General features: G+C 39.8%; 1 long non-coding RNA gene across 1 annotated transcript; it reads left to right on the top strand.

Annotated features, from left to right (window-relative positions):
- The first annotated feature begins 3,171 nt into the window (after positions 1–3,171).
- On the top strand, positions 3,172–13,915 carry LOC138405598 (uncharacterized). Its single transcript, XR_011239395.1, has 2 exons — positions 3,172–3,766; positions 12,711–13,915. It is a non-coding gene; the product is annotated as an uncharacterized lncRNA (long non-coding RNA).
- The last annotated feature ends 1,647 nt before the right edge of the window (positions 13,916–15,562 follow it).

Raw genomic sequence — 15,562 nt, 5'->3', positions numbered from 1 at the left:
AGCATTACTTCTTTGGAAAATCAGTTTGTCATTTCGTCAGTTTGTTTTTTATGGTATGGACAGACGCCTTCATCATTGTATTTGTAAAAATGATTTCTTTGGTGCGATGAAAACCAGCTACTAAAAGCTCAATAACCTCACTTTGATGTGGTCTAGTAGCGTGGATTTTGGCCACGCCTCCCATAGTCCAAATACATGCAAATAAGCTGGTGTCTCCACAATGCCTGTGCGTGAGTGTGCCTGTCAATAGCTTTTCCATCTCTATATATCAGCCATGTAATGGACTGTTGACCTGTCTAGGTTGTACCCATCTCTTGTCCAATGTCAGCTGGGACTGTATACAGCCCCTACCCCCATGACCCTCAAAGAAGAAGCACTATAGATAATGGAAGGTCTGGAAGCAATGACTGTAAATAAAGATGGACGACATGACATGAGCTGCCATGTCATGTCGTCCATCTTAATTTACGGACATTGTTTTCAACCCTGTCACCTCCATTAGGGATGCATTACATTACTACATTGCAGGTAGACATTTAACCCATGAAACTGTGACAAAGAGAATGAGCTGGTGTTGTTACAGTGCTGTTGCTAAGCTGCCAGTCAGTCTGAGTGGAATGTGAAGGCGTTCAGACTTGTAGCTGGTGCTGCATTTGAGTCAGTGGCTGGCTGATGAACTCCTTGCTTTGTGTTGTTGAACTGAGTAGCATTCAAGTTTCCACAGGCTGAGCCATCAGGGCGGCTGCTGGTCTATATACAGAGGCAACTATGACTGTGAAATGGTTATGGTTGACAATGGTTTTTCAGTAGTTGTCTGTGTAAAGATTGTGGGGTGGCTGAGCCGTAAATTCATTTTTCAGTGAGTAGACAGAAAAAGTATATCCCACATTCCATTTTATCCAAATATCACCACAAAATCCCAGAGCACAGTGTAACTGTCCCGTGTGTCAATTCTGGCACAATCATACAGTAGTTTGGCAATGTGGTGCAGTAGAAGTTGGGAAATACTTTACTGTACTGTTGAAGTACTGTTGACAGTATAGTGGGACTTTTTTATTATTTATGTATTTCTTACTCGCTCCACCTATTTTACTCATCAAAGTCATTTAACTTCTTCTAGGTTATACTGCTCATCCTGTAAAAGCAGCTGTCTACTGTGCTCTTTCTAATGCCTGAAATTGTCAAGATATCATTGTTGACCATCACATGTGCAATTCATCCACATGCTGTATGTTGCATACTTATAAATAGGACTTTAGTATTGCAATAAGTGTCATTATTATTTTGGTGATCAAGAGTACAGGAAGATTTTGAGCATGTTGTGCATGTTCCTCTTCTGCCTCTGTTGTCTCAAAGATGAATTTCTTCATATTTTGGGTTAATCTGACATTTTCTGGTTCTCTCCGTGTCTTACTCGATGTGCAGTGTTTGTTTTTGTTAGCCTTAAATGAGTTGCTTTTGTTATCCTGAAATTCTTAAATTACAGATATAGCTGCAGGCGTTTCCAATTGTCACGGGGTGGCACTAATTACTAGGTGGACCATTTATGGTGGCTCAGATCCAGTAATTATTGCAATCCAACGCAGCAATTAATTATTTCAGGTTTTTCACCTGTTTGACATCTCAACATATCCTCACTTTGGAGCTCTGCTCTAAAACTCTTTACATGGTTCACATTAATTTGATTTAATTAGATGTCCCCAAACAACCACAGGTTACATGAGCTGTTTGGTAATTATGTTAAAGCCTGGGAGGATGTGTGAGAAACATTTAGGCATTGTGTCATTGTTCATCTTCGCCAATATATACAGAACATAGACAATGATGGGACCCCCAACACCCACCCAGGGTTTTTCACTGAGAACCTGAAATAGTAATAAAGGAGGACAGTTGCCTCCATAAATCACTGTAAATAAAGAGATGACTCCACTTTAGTAATTCACTTTAATTTTCTATCAAGGAGCAAACCACAAACTTTAATCAGTCTGTTTCCAATCACATGAATGTAAGTATTTTTGCACGAGTGTGTCATCAATATGGATTAAATGCAAATGTTTCTAATGCTCCATCGTTTTTAATTGTAAGTCATATATTACAGTGACAGTTTTAAAGATATAAAGAATGATTTAACTTTGGTACTGTATAACCAGATATAACTGCTCGTGAAGATAAAATGCTTGATTAGGGTTATCCATCAGATTTTATTGTTATCCTTGAGAAACCCTAATCTGTCACTGAATTTACCTTCTTCTTCATACACTGTGACCTTTACTGACATAAAAGTCAATGTGTCTGAGTAGAGAAAAGTAAATGTGTGTGTGTGTGTGTGTGTGTGTGTGTGTGTGTGTGTTTGTGTGTGTGTGTGTGTGTGTGTGTGAGTATGATGACATGATGATGCAATAGTGACACATCTGTGCATACAATGATAAAAATTATGTAAGTGAGATGAAAATGAGGGGTTAATTTGTTTAAAGGTGCATGTGGCCAAACTCACAAAGACAAAATACTCATGTCATAATGTAGCAATAACTACTGAGGACTCATTCTGGAGGATGTAGTTTGTGGATTATATTGTGGATTATACCTCACTGATATGAATGGGATGAACAATAATGTTATGAATTACAGTTCAACAGCAGCGATAACTACATCAAAACGTGAAAATAATAAACTTCATGAAGTTCGAGTTTATTGCATGACCTTTAGGTGGATCTATAACTGAGGGTTTAAAAGTATAAAAGTGGGTAAGTGCTAAAGTAAAGTACTATATGACACAATAATAAACAGCTATGATTGTGTAGGCCTACTCATTGATGAGGGGGGATGTAATCATGAATGCAAAGAAGGGGGAATAATATTTTTTTGTGTGGAATAATTTACATCTTAGTTTACACTGTGGGTTCATTTTGATAGTTTAGTATATGTCATTAGGAGCCATAGTTTATTTTTATTTGGTTTATACAGTAATTTTACAATTTGTACTGGGTCTGCTTTCTTAGATTCAGATGACAGATGACTGATTGATGCTGAAAGAGCTTGATGAATCATCTCCCTGCCTGTAAACGTTTCTGCAGTATTCCCAGGAACGGCTGTCAGACTCTGTAAAACCAAACTTTTCTTTGTATTTCGTAACTCTCTCTTCTCCTGCCTACTGTCCAGTGTGAGACATTGTGGTGTCTGAAATGCTATGTGTAGTCTTCCCCATAAAAGAAATTTATCTTTAGGTTTGAGGTCCACAGGTCTTGAGGAATGTGGAGAAAGCCTGAACAAATGGTAGGGTGATAGGTCACAGCTCTAAGTGCAACATTAAATTTGGGCTAGTGTCGTCTCCCTTCCTGTGACGGTATAAACGTGAAGAGCTGGTGCTATTCCCTTCCTGGCACCGGACAATCTGGAGGAAAGCCAGATGCATTTTCTTTAGGTTTACGCAAACAACCCTCCTATATAAACGAGGAGTTGAAGTTGCCTCAGCAGAAGAGATTCATATTGGCTCCGAATCTCTCTCCAGGCAGCAGAGAAGATTCACATTGGCCCCGAATCTCTCTCCAGGCAGATTGCTTTGCTTGTATTGATGCTGAACTTTTTGTATTAAACTTTTATATACAATCAAGACGGTGTCATCGGAGATTCCTTCATCATCTTCACATCATCGCAACCCCAATATACGACAAGACTTGGCGTCACGAACTTCGGACGTGCTGTGTCCTGCAGCGTCGCCGACAACTTCAGCGCACCTACTCCCGCACCACGTCGACAAAAGAAAAGGGTGAGCATTTCTCACATTATTGGGCGCTGGTACGTTCGTTGCTGCTGTTGTGTGCTGCTGTTTGGTCACACCGTAAATGATTCATCTGTGTGGGCATGTCATGATGTGTTGCTGTTGAGTGGAGCTCCGTTCTAAATTTGACTTTGTTGCGTAGTGCACAACGCAACAGGGGGGAGTACAATAGAGAATATAAGGAATATAAGGAATATAAGGAATATGAGTAAAAGAAAATGGAAAGTACTGAAGATAGTACAGAGTTAAAGTAAAGGTGTAGAATAGTCTGATTAGTAACGATAAGGTGAGCTAAATAACACCATGCGAGATTAATGAAGAAAGGGCCCTCATCTTCTTAACGGTAAGACATGTGTAGATTAGACGCTGCGTGAAAATAGACTTTAAGGAATAGTCGGATTTGGTTTAAAAAAAAAAGTAAGTAACAATCCTGGGCCCAGGAGTAATTGGTAATGTGTAAAAAGATGTAAAAAAGGATAAGGTAAAAGAGTAAATAAGGAATAAAGTAAAAGGATAAAGATAAGGAATAAAGTAAAAGGATAAAGATAAAGGACTAAAGTAAAAGGATGAAATAAGAGTAAATGCTTGTAAAGCAAATAGGAATAAAGGTAAGAATTAAAAGAAAAAGCCGCGGATTTGACCAAGCCCTCAGGGAGGCGATTCTAAATCGGCCTAAATCCTAGAAAGTCACTAAGTGAATTTCAGGTCAGTTCAAGGAACTGGAGATGTAGAAATAAAATTCAATTGTAAGTTTTCAGCAATAGTTGACGAACAGATGCTCGAATTAACCTCTCATTGAATAACTACACCTCAAAAGGTAGCATAAATTTAGATTTAAAAGGATAAGGAAGGAGCGGCTAAAAGCATGCTATAGGAAAAGTATGAATGAGTCGACTTGAAACTTTAGGATTGGATGCTGTCTGTGTCTTTGGAGTGATGCCAAAGTTCTCTGTGTGTGTGTGTAAAATCAGCTGCCGAAGTTCTCTGTGTGTGTGTGTAAAATCAGCTGCCGAAGTTCTCTGTGTGTGTGTGTGTGTAAGATCAGCTGTTGGAGCTCTGTGTGTGTATGTGTGTGAGATCAGTTGAGAGCGCTTGATCTGAGTGGTTTGTGTTGCTGTGTTGGTTTAAATTGAATAAATACATGTGGTTGAGTAATAAAGAGACTTACTATTTTATAATATAAGATATTTTGTTTTTAATCTGTTAAAGAACATGTATGAGCCCTATTGATGATAAAGGGACTTTATGATTTGATTAATTACATGAGCCTTTTTTGGGGACGTTTCAAATATCTTAATAAACCTAATGAGCCTCTGAAAGGAGGACATAATGATTGGTTAAACATGAGCCCCAAAAAGGACGTTTATAACTATTAAGAGAAATAAAGAAATCAGTGAGGATGTTTTGTGTGCATAAGCATGGATAAAACAAGAGAGTATTGGGAAACACTGCTTGGGGATAATAAAATACTATTAAAATTTGAAATGCTATTAGGGTGAATAAAATTTTGTATTGATGATGTCTGGTATGTGACTGTGCGCTGATGTTTGAAAAGTGGATGACTTCTGTCATAGATAAAACAGATCTAATGTGTTGGCAGATGTGCGTAAATTGTATTGAATTGTTATTTTGCTTTTATAAGGACTTAGTGGGATATTAAGTTTCTGTCTGTTTTTTCCCTTATCCACCTATGGTGTGTAAGGGAGAGGAGAGAAGAGAGACAGACGATAAGCAGAGACGCTGACCAGTGTGTCCCACGGAGCGATACTTGCTGTGTGCTCCTCCTGATTCCAATCTGATTAAGGCCAGTGCAGTTTTATCCACAAACTCTTTAACCTATATCTGCATTTAAACATATGTATGTCCACTCATTTATAGTCATTATTATTGATAGATATTAGTTTTCTTTGACTTAAAGGCTTTTATAAAGATATTTCTCAATTTGGGGGGTGTTGGAGAAATACCTCAGTAAAGTGAGAAGATAAATTGAGCGAGTTGGGAGATCGTTAAAGTGTTACTTTTATAGCTCTGAGTTGGTTGTGATTGATGTTTGTGTGACACTTCTGGTGTTTGCTTGACCTTTTAAAACACTTAGTGGTAGAACATCTGGTTTTGTATGGTTTGTTTATGAACTCCTGCCACTTCTCCTACATCATGTGTTTCTCTTACACTAAATTGACTTAGATAAACATTTCAGTATTGCCTGATATCCAGTAAGCAACTTGAGACTCTGAGTTGTTTCCTTTTTAGCAGAAAACTACCATTGTCTATACTTGGACTAACCTGAGCTATCAGTTTTTGTACTTGTACATTTCTATTTTTAGTGCATTAGTACATCCATCTGTCTGCTTATATATGACATCTCACATGCTGTAGTTTTTTTTAACAGAGACGCTTGGCAAAGCACTGACCAGTTGATGCATTTAATTAATTCATGGAGTATGATGATTTGATTTAAATTCAATGCTGAAAGTTGCAAAAGTGAATTTGTTGTCTGTGTATGGTTCATTCTGATTTGAGCTTCATTGATAATTCAATTTTGTGATTGTTTGATGATTTGAGGTGAATGTGTGTTAGTTTGATGACAATTAGGTGGTTGTCTGGCTGTGAGTGGGAGCACATTTGCTGATAGTTTGTCCCTTGTTGGAACGCTAGATTTTTTGAGCTTTAATTCTGATTGACTTTTCTTTGTTTGCAAGACATTGAGAAAAGTGTGTTTACAATTTGATAGATTGTTTGTGTGCTGAGTCGACATTTTATGTGGACTTATTGTGGTGATCTTGCTATTATATCAATAAGTGCTTGATTTCTTTAGAGTTGACAAATTAATTTCATTTTCTCTCACTGATTGTTATAACATAATGGCTTATTAAAAATCAATTAATTAATGAATTAAATTAAATTAAAAGAAACAAATAAAATAAAAAGTGATCCAATTAGCTTTAAATTGTCCTAGTCTCAATAATTAGTTTAAAATACAATAAGGGGATATAAAGGCACCATTAAAATGTTTAAAAAGGACATTAAAACTTCAAAAGCACTCACTCCGGTTGATATAGTACAGAAAAATAACCCTTTAATTAAAGGCATAGGCATCGTAAAGGTATCAGAGAAATGGCATAAGCGTTGGCCTGATATTGACCAACCATGGCCAGTACAGGGGACTCTTAACCCTGATGTAATTAAAACAATGCAGGTTCTTGTGTCTACATATAAGGCAAACCAAAAGAAAGGAAAAAAAGGGGCCAAACGTAAAGAAAAGAGACAAGTGGAGCTCGGCATTCTCCAGTTGTTTGAAAATGAGGGACAGAAACTGATAAAAGCTGCAAAGGATAGCAGAGACAGAGGAGCAGAAGAAATAGGACAAAATGCTAAAGAAACAGAAAAACTGATGATAGAAATCAGTGCACCGTTCTCACATACGGATCCAGTGAAGAGACCCCCACCTTATGAGAAGGAGGTGAAGTTCAAGGATGTCTATCCTCAGCTCCCAGTGATCAGTCAGGAAGGAAACTATCGTGTCAGAGATGATGATGACCGAACGATAGAGATGGGAAAAGCGGAAACAACCATAAGGATGTATCCAAGCTCCAAAAGTAAGAGGAAAACGTCAACTCTGGAAGCCAGAGGTGGACTAAGGATGAGGAGGATGGAAATCAGAGATGATGATGATGATCAGAGTGACTCGGAGCAGATGATAGGTGGATATGATCCTGAAGTCAGACGGATGCTGGCTAGAGCGGAAAGGAGAGGAGATAGAACATGGAGGACAAAGGACTTGGGAGATGCTAGCTCCAATGAGACTGAGAATGAAGACAGCGATGGAGATTGGGAAACCAGAGGTGCTTCATCTTCAAGAGGGTTTTCTCCAGGGACATCCAGCACCAGATTAGAAGACCACAGAAGGGTTCTGGATGAAGTTGAAAGAAGCATAGATCAATGCCTTTCAAAGTTGGATAAATCCACCAGATCAGGGAGCAGAGAAACATTGGAGAACCAATTGGAGGAACTGCAGATACTGAAGAAAAACTTGCAGAAAAAAGAACCCCAAAAGAAATATTCACTGCGCTCAAGGAAAGGGAAGGTACCTGAAAAGATGTGTCCGGTGATAATCCGAGGACAGAATTTAGAGTACAAGCCTTGGCAGAGTACAGATATGTCTGCTATACTTGAGAAGTTGCCTACACTTCAAGATGGAGCACATCCTTGGATTTCGAAGTTGGAAGAGATTATGGTGGGAACGCAACCTGCTGTAGGAGACATTAAGAGACTCTTGGCTAATCTCCTTGGTGTCCCAGCTATGGAAGAGATTCTACAGAAAGCAGGACTGACTCGACATGTGGGAACTGCTGTGAATGATCCAGAATTGTTTGCTGCAAGGAGAGGTCAAGTGTGGAGAGCATTGAAAGACACATTTCCAACAAATGTACATCCGGACAATATTCTAATTGAGCCATTGGGACAGGAAGAGAACCCGAGGGCCTATGTATCAAGAGCCCATCAAGTGTGGAGAAATGTTACAGGAAACGATCCAGATCTAAATCAGATGGAGCAGTCAATTTTGCGAGCCAAGTTACAGAAGGGGCTGCCCATACCAGTGAGGAGCAAACTAGCAGAGGTGGTTGGACTTGGAAGCATGGCAAAGGGTGTGTATACAGATCACATAGCCCATCAAGTGGAGCTATATAGGAAAAAGGAACATGATCAGAAGGAACAGGACCAAGAGACTCTCAGAAAACTTAATCAAATCCAACTGGTAGACAACAAGAAGAAGGAGAAGAAGCAAGCTTTGGTTATGCACAGTCAGCCTCCGCTGAATCAACCATCACCACGACCACAGCTGGAGCAGGTTCAGCCCCAATCACTTCAACCACAACCAGTAGTTCCAGTTGTTTCCTTCCCACAGTCAGTTTCTGGTCAAGCGCAGACCTGGAGAGGAAGAGATCAAGGAAACTTCAGAGGAAGAGGAGGACGATTCACTCAGGATTTCCAACAGCTTCCAGAAGTATGTTATAATTGTGGACAGGTTGGTCACTTTGCCCGGGAGTGCAACAGATCAGGAGGAAACTTCAGAGGAGGAAACTTTAGAGGAAACTTCAGAGGAGTATACAGGGGCCAATCAAGGTCATTCAGGGGACCGGTGCACCCATACAGGGGCCCGGAACCAGGATTTTAGAGGTGCCCAGAAGATCCGAAGGGGGGGTGTCAGCTGGTAGTGTCAGGACCGGAGAAAGATCCAACAATAGTGGTGAAAGTAAATGATCGACCATTGGAAATGATGGTGGATAGCGGAGCTGCTTTCACCTGTATTCGGCCTAAAGATGCTACACATCTTCCCATGTCTGGTCAATTGATTAGGACAATCGGATTTGAGGGAGTGAAACAGCTGATTCCTCTTACAGAACCAATTGAGCTCTGCTACAAAAATTTGAAAACTACAATACCCATACTGGTATCAGAACATACACCAATTGCACTTTTGGGAAGAGATGCTCTATGTAGACTGAACTGTGTAATAAACTGTACACTGGACGGTTGTCGGGTGGAAGTACCAGATGATGCAATTCACCAATTACCAATGACAACGGAGACTGATGGCTCTTCAGTCTTTTGGATTGGAAATCTCAGTCCAGATTTTTTGGAACCAGCTAAATTGTGGAAGAAGTTTATCATAGCAAACATGCCTGATGCGAAGCCTCCAGAGTATCCATTACACTGTACGCTTAAGTATTTCAAGGATGATACCAAATCAAACTCAGAAGAATGGTTGAGTCGACAACCAAAACAAGTTCAACTCAGCTCGAGCTGTATAATCTTGGGACCACAAGGAGCAGCTATGAAGATAAATAAAGATGACTATTTGGACAAAGAGTTTGCTATCAAGAAGAGTGCACCACATGTGACCTTGTTGGTGTCTGATGACTATGAGCAGAAGCATATAGGAGGAATGATGACAGAAGCAGAGGAAGCTGTTTTTCAACCGGTGAAAGAGAACCTTGCCATCTGGAAAAGTGAAGATCAACGATTCATTAAGATTATGATCTCTGCTCAAGGACAGGGACAGCCACAAATAGTGCGGATGACACATGAGTCAATCTACAGTGTTAAGGAGAGCTTAGACACTATGAGAGAGGAAATGCTGCAACAAGTTCCAGAATGCTTATGGTCACGACATAGTACTGATATTGGACTTGTGAAGTCAGCCCAACCGACGAAAGTTGAACTCCGACCAGGAGTCAGACCTCCTTGGAAGAACCAGTATCCACTAAAAGAAGAGGCAATCCAAGGGATTGAACCACAAATTGAAGGACTTCTGAAAGCAGATGTTCTTAAGATAACACAGAATCCTCAAAGTAACACGCCTTTGTTACCTGTGAAGAAGCCAGATGATTCTTATCGCCTGGTACATGATTTGACAGCAGTAAATGAAGTAGTAGCTGATTCTCCAGCAGAAGTGCCGGATCCGCATACTTTGCTAACTCAAATTCCTCCAGATTCAACACATTTCACAGTATTAGATCTATGTGGTGCCTTTTTCAGTGTTCCACTTAGTTTAGAAAGCCAGGGTCTATTTGGGTTCACATACAAAGGACAATTTTATGAGTATAAGAGATTGCCACAAGGGTTCAAACATAGTCCACATATTTTCAATAAAGTATTGAAAGATGATTTGGCAGGGATAAATCAGGAACTAAAAAGCACTGTTGTTCAATATGTGGATGATATTATCATCTGTTCACCAGATAAAGAGACATGTCATAAGGATTCGATTAAACTACTACAGATACTGGCAGAGAAGGGGCACAAGGCCTCTCAGAAGAAGCTGCAGTACTGTCAGGAGAAAGTGGTTTATTTGGGTCAGACGATAACAAAGGGACATAGAAGCATTTCTGATAGTCAGTTAGAAGCTATTCGAAAGGCTCCAAAGCCTAGAACAGTTAGAGAAATTATGACGTTTCTTGGTATTGCTGGCTATTCCTCAGCATGGATAGAGGATTATGCTAGTTTAACGGGGCCGTTGAGAGCTATGATTAAAGATACTGGCAATAATCAACTTCATGGTAATCTTTCCTGGACACAGGAAGGCCTTTTGGCATTTGAGACTATCAAACAGAGATTACAGGAGGCTCCAGCATTAGCACTTCCAGATTACACTAAGAACTTCTTGTTGTATGTGTCCACTTCTTCTGGGGGTAAATATGCATGTGCAGTTTTTTGTCAACCAACAGGAACGGGGACAAGTCCACAACCTATTTCTTACTATTCCACTGCTTATTCAGAAGTTGAACTGGGACTACCACTGTGCTACAGAGCAATGGTGGGAGTTTCTTTAATGTATGATAAGGCATCATCTGTTACAATGGGTTATCCGGTAACAATTCTTACACATCATAGTCTCAGAAATCTCTTGAATTATGGTAAATACACATTGACTATGTCTAGGTTAAGAGACTATCATAGGCTTTTAGAGCAGGAAGATGTCACCCTAGCCAGGTGTGTCACGGTGAATCCAGCTGAGAGTTTGCCAACCCCAGAGGATGGTGAACCGCATGACTGTTTGCATGAAGCAGAAAAATACTCTAGACTTAGATCAGATTTGCAAGCCCTCCCTTTGCGTGAGGCGGATCTTGAGTATTGGACTGATGGATCTTGTTATCGTGTGGGTGATAAATTGAGTGCTGGCTATGCAGTGGTAAAAGCCCAAGGAACGGGATTTGTTGTTGAGAAGGCTGAAGTAGTGCCACAGCCTGCATCAGCGCAACTTGCTGAACTAGTGGGGCTAACTGAAGCATGTTTGTTGGCGGAAGGTAAGCGAGTGACAATATTTACAGATTCTGCGTATGCACATAATGTGTGTCATTTGTTTGGATCAGTGTGGAAGAACCGAGGGTTTAAGAAAACAGATGGTTCTCCAATACAACATCACGATCAAATAATGAAACTGTTGCATGCCATGATGAAACCTAAAGAGATAGCGATAGCTAAATGTGCAGCACATAAAAACGATGTATCAAAAGTCACACAAGGAAATAAAGCGGCTGACGAAGCTGCAAAAGCAGTCACATGTGCAGATAAATTGGGAAAAATCTTTCTAGTCACTCATGAAGTGGACTTAGAAGAAAAAATTACACTCAGAGATGTGATCTTAATGCAAGAAACTGCTGTTGCAGCTGATAAACAGCTTTGGCTAGATCGAGGTGCAACCCAAGATTCTACTGGACTTTGGAGAAATCATGAGGGGCTGATAGTAGCACCTCCAGACCTGTTAGGTCTGATGATTCAGGAAGCTCATGGGTTAGCTCATGTTGCAAGGGGGGAAGTTAGGAGAAAGATCACAAAGGAGTATGGTTTTTGGGCACCATACTTGCTTGAACAAATTGACTATGTTATTGGCAGATGTACCATCTGTTTGAAAAATAATATTCGGAGGGGTGTACCAGTACCTCCTGGTTACATTCCAACTCCGAGAGGTCCAATGCGTGAGTTAGTAGTGGACTATGTTGACATGATAAAACCAGTTGAAGGAAAAAGATATATGCTGGTTGTTGTGGACAGATTTTCACGATGGCCTGAAGCTTGTCCAACCAAGCGGAAGGATGCTCAGTCTGTAGCGAAATTTTTGTGTAGAGAAGTCATAAGTAGATGGGGACTTCCAGATCGAATTTCTTCAGACAATGGCAAAGAGTTCGTGGATAAGACGATAAAACTAATACTGCAAAAACTAGGAATTAAACAACGTCTCGGTGCGGTCTATCATCCGCCCTGTGTTTTTGGTATTTTTTATATATATAGAATGTTATTATAAAAGGGGGGGAAATGGAAATAGTGACTCATAATTGGAAATAATGTGATGTCATGAATTATACATTTCTATGCATTTGATTGTTTCTGCAAAAGATACTGTTTGGTGTTTTCTTTTCTTTCTTCCTAGAACAATATTGGGGGATATGCTGAAGGGATTAAGACACTCAAACATGGACAATAAGAATGGACTGAAGGACTCTGAGCAAGGACACTGTGATAACATGTCTAGAAGTCACCACACCATCGACACTACACTGAGAGTCGACGCTGCGAAGGAGCTGCAGTGTGATATATTCTTGTCTTTTCTTATATATTTTTTTGTTGTAATCTTTGATAATGCTTATGATAATCTTAGTAAAATATAAATGTTTGACTTAGCTTTTAGTTTTTTTTATTATTGCATGAGTAATACTTAACTTCTATAACATTTTCTTTTACAATAATTTTTGAAGAATGATGTTGTTACTGGGTGAATATATTGGGACCTTAGATTTTTTGATTGTTTTGATGTTTAGGGATATTGGGGCTAGGCAAGGACAGGTCCATTGGAAGGTGCGATGGGTCGACCAGCCTGAATTTGGACATTTTTTGATTTTATTTTTCTGAGGTTTCCATATGTATTTGTTTCAGTAATATTCATATACAGATTATTAAATTCTTCATTTTTTTGATTGGTTTGGAGTACTACGTGTGGCCGCCTTAGGCAGAGGGGCCGTGAGAGAATTTTCCTGTCTTGATTGATTGAGGGATGTTTCAGGAAAGATAGCTGCCTGACAGGTTTTTCACTCTCGCACTCCATAAAGTTACTTAATGTTGCTAAATCACAAATATAACATATATGTTATTATTTTTGTTTTTCGAGACTCTGCGCAGTCTCGAAGGGGGGAAATATGTGGTGTCTGAAATGCTATGTGTAGTCTTCCCCATAAAAGAAATTTATCTTTAGGTTTGAGGTCCACAGGTCTTGAGGAATGTGGAGAAAGCCTGAACAAATGGTAGGGTGATAGGTCACAGCTCTAAGTGCAACATTAAATTTGGGCTAGTGTCGTCTCCCTTCCTGTGACGGTATAAACGTGAAGAGCTGGTGCTATTCCCTTCCTGGCACCGGACAATCTGGAGGAAAGCCAGATGCATTTTCTTTAGGTTTACGCAAACAACCCTCCTATATAAACGAGGAGTTGAAGTTGCCTCAGCAGAAGAGATTCATATTGGCTCCGAATCTCTCTCCAGGCAGCAGAGAAGATTCACATTGGCCCCGAATCTCTCTCCAGGCAGATTGCTTTGCTTGTATTGATGCTGAACTTTTTGTATTAAACTTTTATATACAATCAAGACGGTGTCATCGGAGATTCCTTCATCATCTTCACATCATCGCAACCCCAATATACGACAACATCAACAGATTGCTTTCAATACGGGCAAAAATAAGGACTTTGAACTCACCATTGGACACCAGTTCTCGTCCCCAACTACAATTACCAGCTGCCTGACCTCCTGAGGAGTGTCACCTATGGGGTGGTCACCCAATGCAGGAAGGTGAGCACCAATGAAATGCTAGCTTTGAAAATGATCAGTAGGCAAAGGAAAACTTGCAACAGAAATTCTGTGTATCAACATGTGGTACAAAAACATTGCTTTCACATCAAATCTCTCTAACATTGCGTGATCCCAGAAACCCACTCTGAAAATGATTAAGGCACTTTGACTCTGCAGACTCACCAGCAGCTTCCTCTCCGCAGCAGCTGCTGTTTTGTCTCTTTAATTCCTTTACCAGATGATTTATCAGGATTCACATTTTATTCTGAAAGCAATACTTCCACTCCTGGTCACGATAAACTATATGAGCAGGGCGATTTTATACTACCAAGTACCACAATATGATATTAACATCTTTTATTAAGTGTGAATTATGCAATACATCCAAATGTTAGACTTGTCAATGTAAATTCATTTTTACAGCAGGCATAAAAAAAAAATATTTAAGAAGAAGCAAATCCCAAAGCTTTGCAAGTCTTCATCTGCCCATCACTAAGATAAAACAGAGTTGATCAAGACCAGGCTGAAAAGTCCATTCTCGATTTATTCATCAGTACAGATATTTGTTCATGTTTTGTTGATCAGACCCTTTCAGCTTTCTGGCATTGGTTCTGAATGTGATCTAATATTCCAACTTCGTGGCATGCCCCTTAATGTCTTGGTGGCCTTGGGTGGTAGATCACTCAGATATAAATGTAGCTGTTATCTGAGCTTTCTTTGAACGGATGTTTCACTGTGAGTTTGGGGTGGCTTTCTAGCGACAGAATAATATGTACCCATCATCCAAGGTCCCTCACCCACAACACTTCCATGACATCTGCTGATGGAATTTGTCTCTTGCCCAGTCTGACAGATCCAAGCAATCCGGAGCCCAAGGACACAGGACACAGACCTCGCCAAGCGAAAGATGATAGACTCATCCTCTCATGAGCGAGGACCAAACCTGCAAATCTGATTTCAAAACCTTTTCTTTCCTTCCTCCTTTTTTCTATCCTTTTCCTGTACATCTCGTTTACAACTCTCATTGTCATGTCGCGCCTTTTTTCTTCTGTTTTTTCCCTTCCCTTTACTTTCTTTTCCTTTCCACTCCTTTCCTTGATTTTTCTGTCCTTTTCCTTTATCGTCTCCTAACTGTCATTTCCACGTCACACCTTCTTCTTTCCTTTCCTTTCTTTTAATAAGGTACTGTAAAAGGAAAGAAAGATTTGCAAAACTCTACAGTTCAAATAATCTACCTGCAAGATCGTAAAATCTCTTATTGGTAATTAAAGTAAAAATAATAATATGTCTAACATCTAGATGGAGAACCATGAAAGCGCAGTGTGAAGTTTCAAACTCTCCCGCAGAAAGGTTCCCCTCATCCTGAACCTTGTTCATAGAAATGAAATGACATCAGCAACTTGTTGGGGAGATGACTGAAAGCTGGTTCTTTATGAGGTTTCT

Source organism: Paralichthys olivaceus, chromosome 19 (assembly GCF_024713975.1).
Source record: "Paralichthys olivaceus isolate ysfri-2021 chromosome 19, ASM2471397v2, whole genome shotgun sequence".
NCBI classification, from domain to species: Eukaryota; Metazoa; Chordata; class Actinopteri; order Pleuronectiformes; family Paralichthyidae; genus Paralichthys; species Paralichthys olivaceus.
This window is presented reverse-complemented; position numbering and strand designations above follow the sequence as displayed.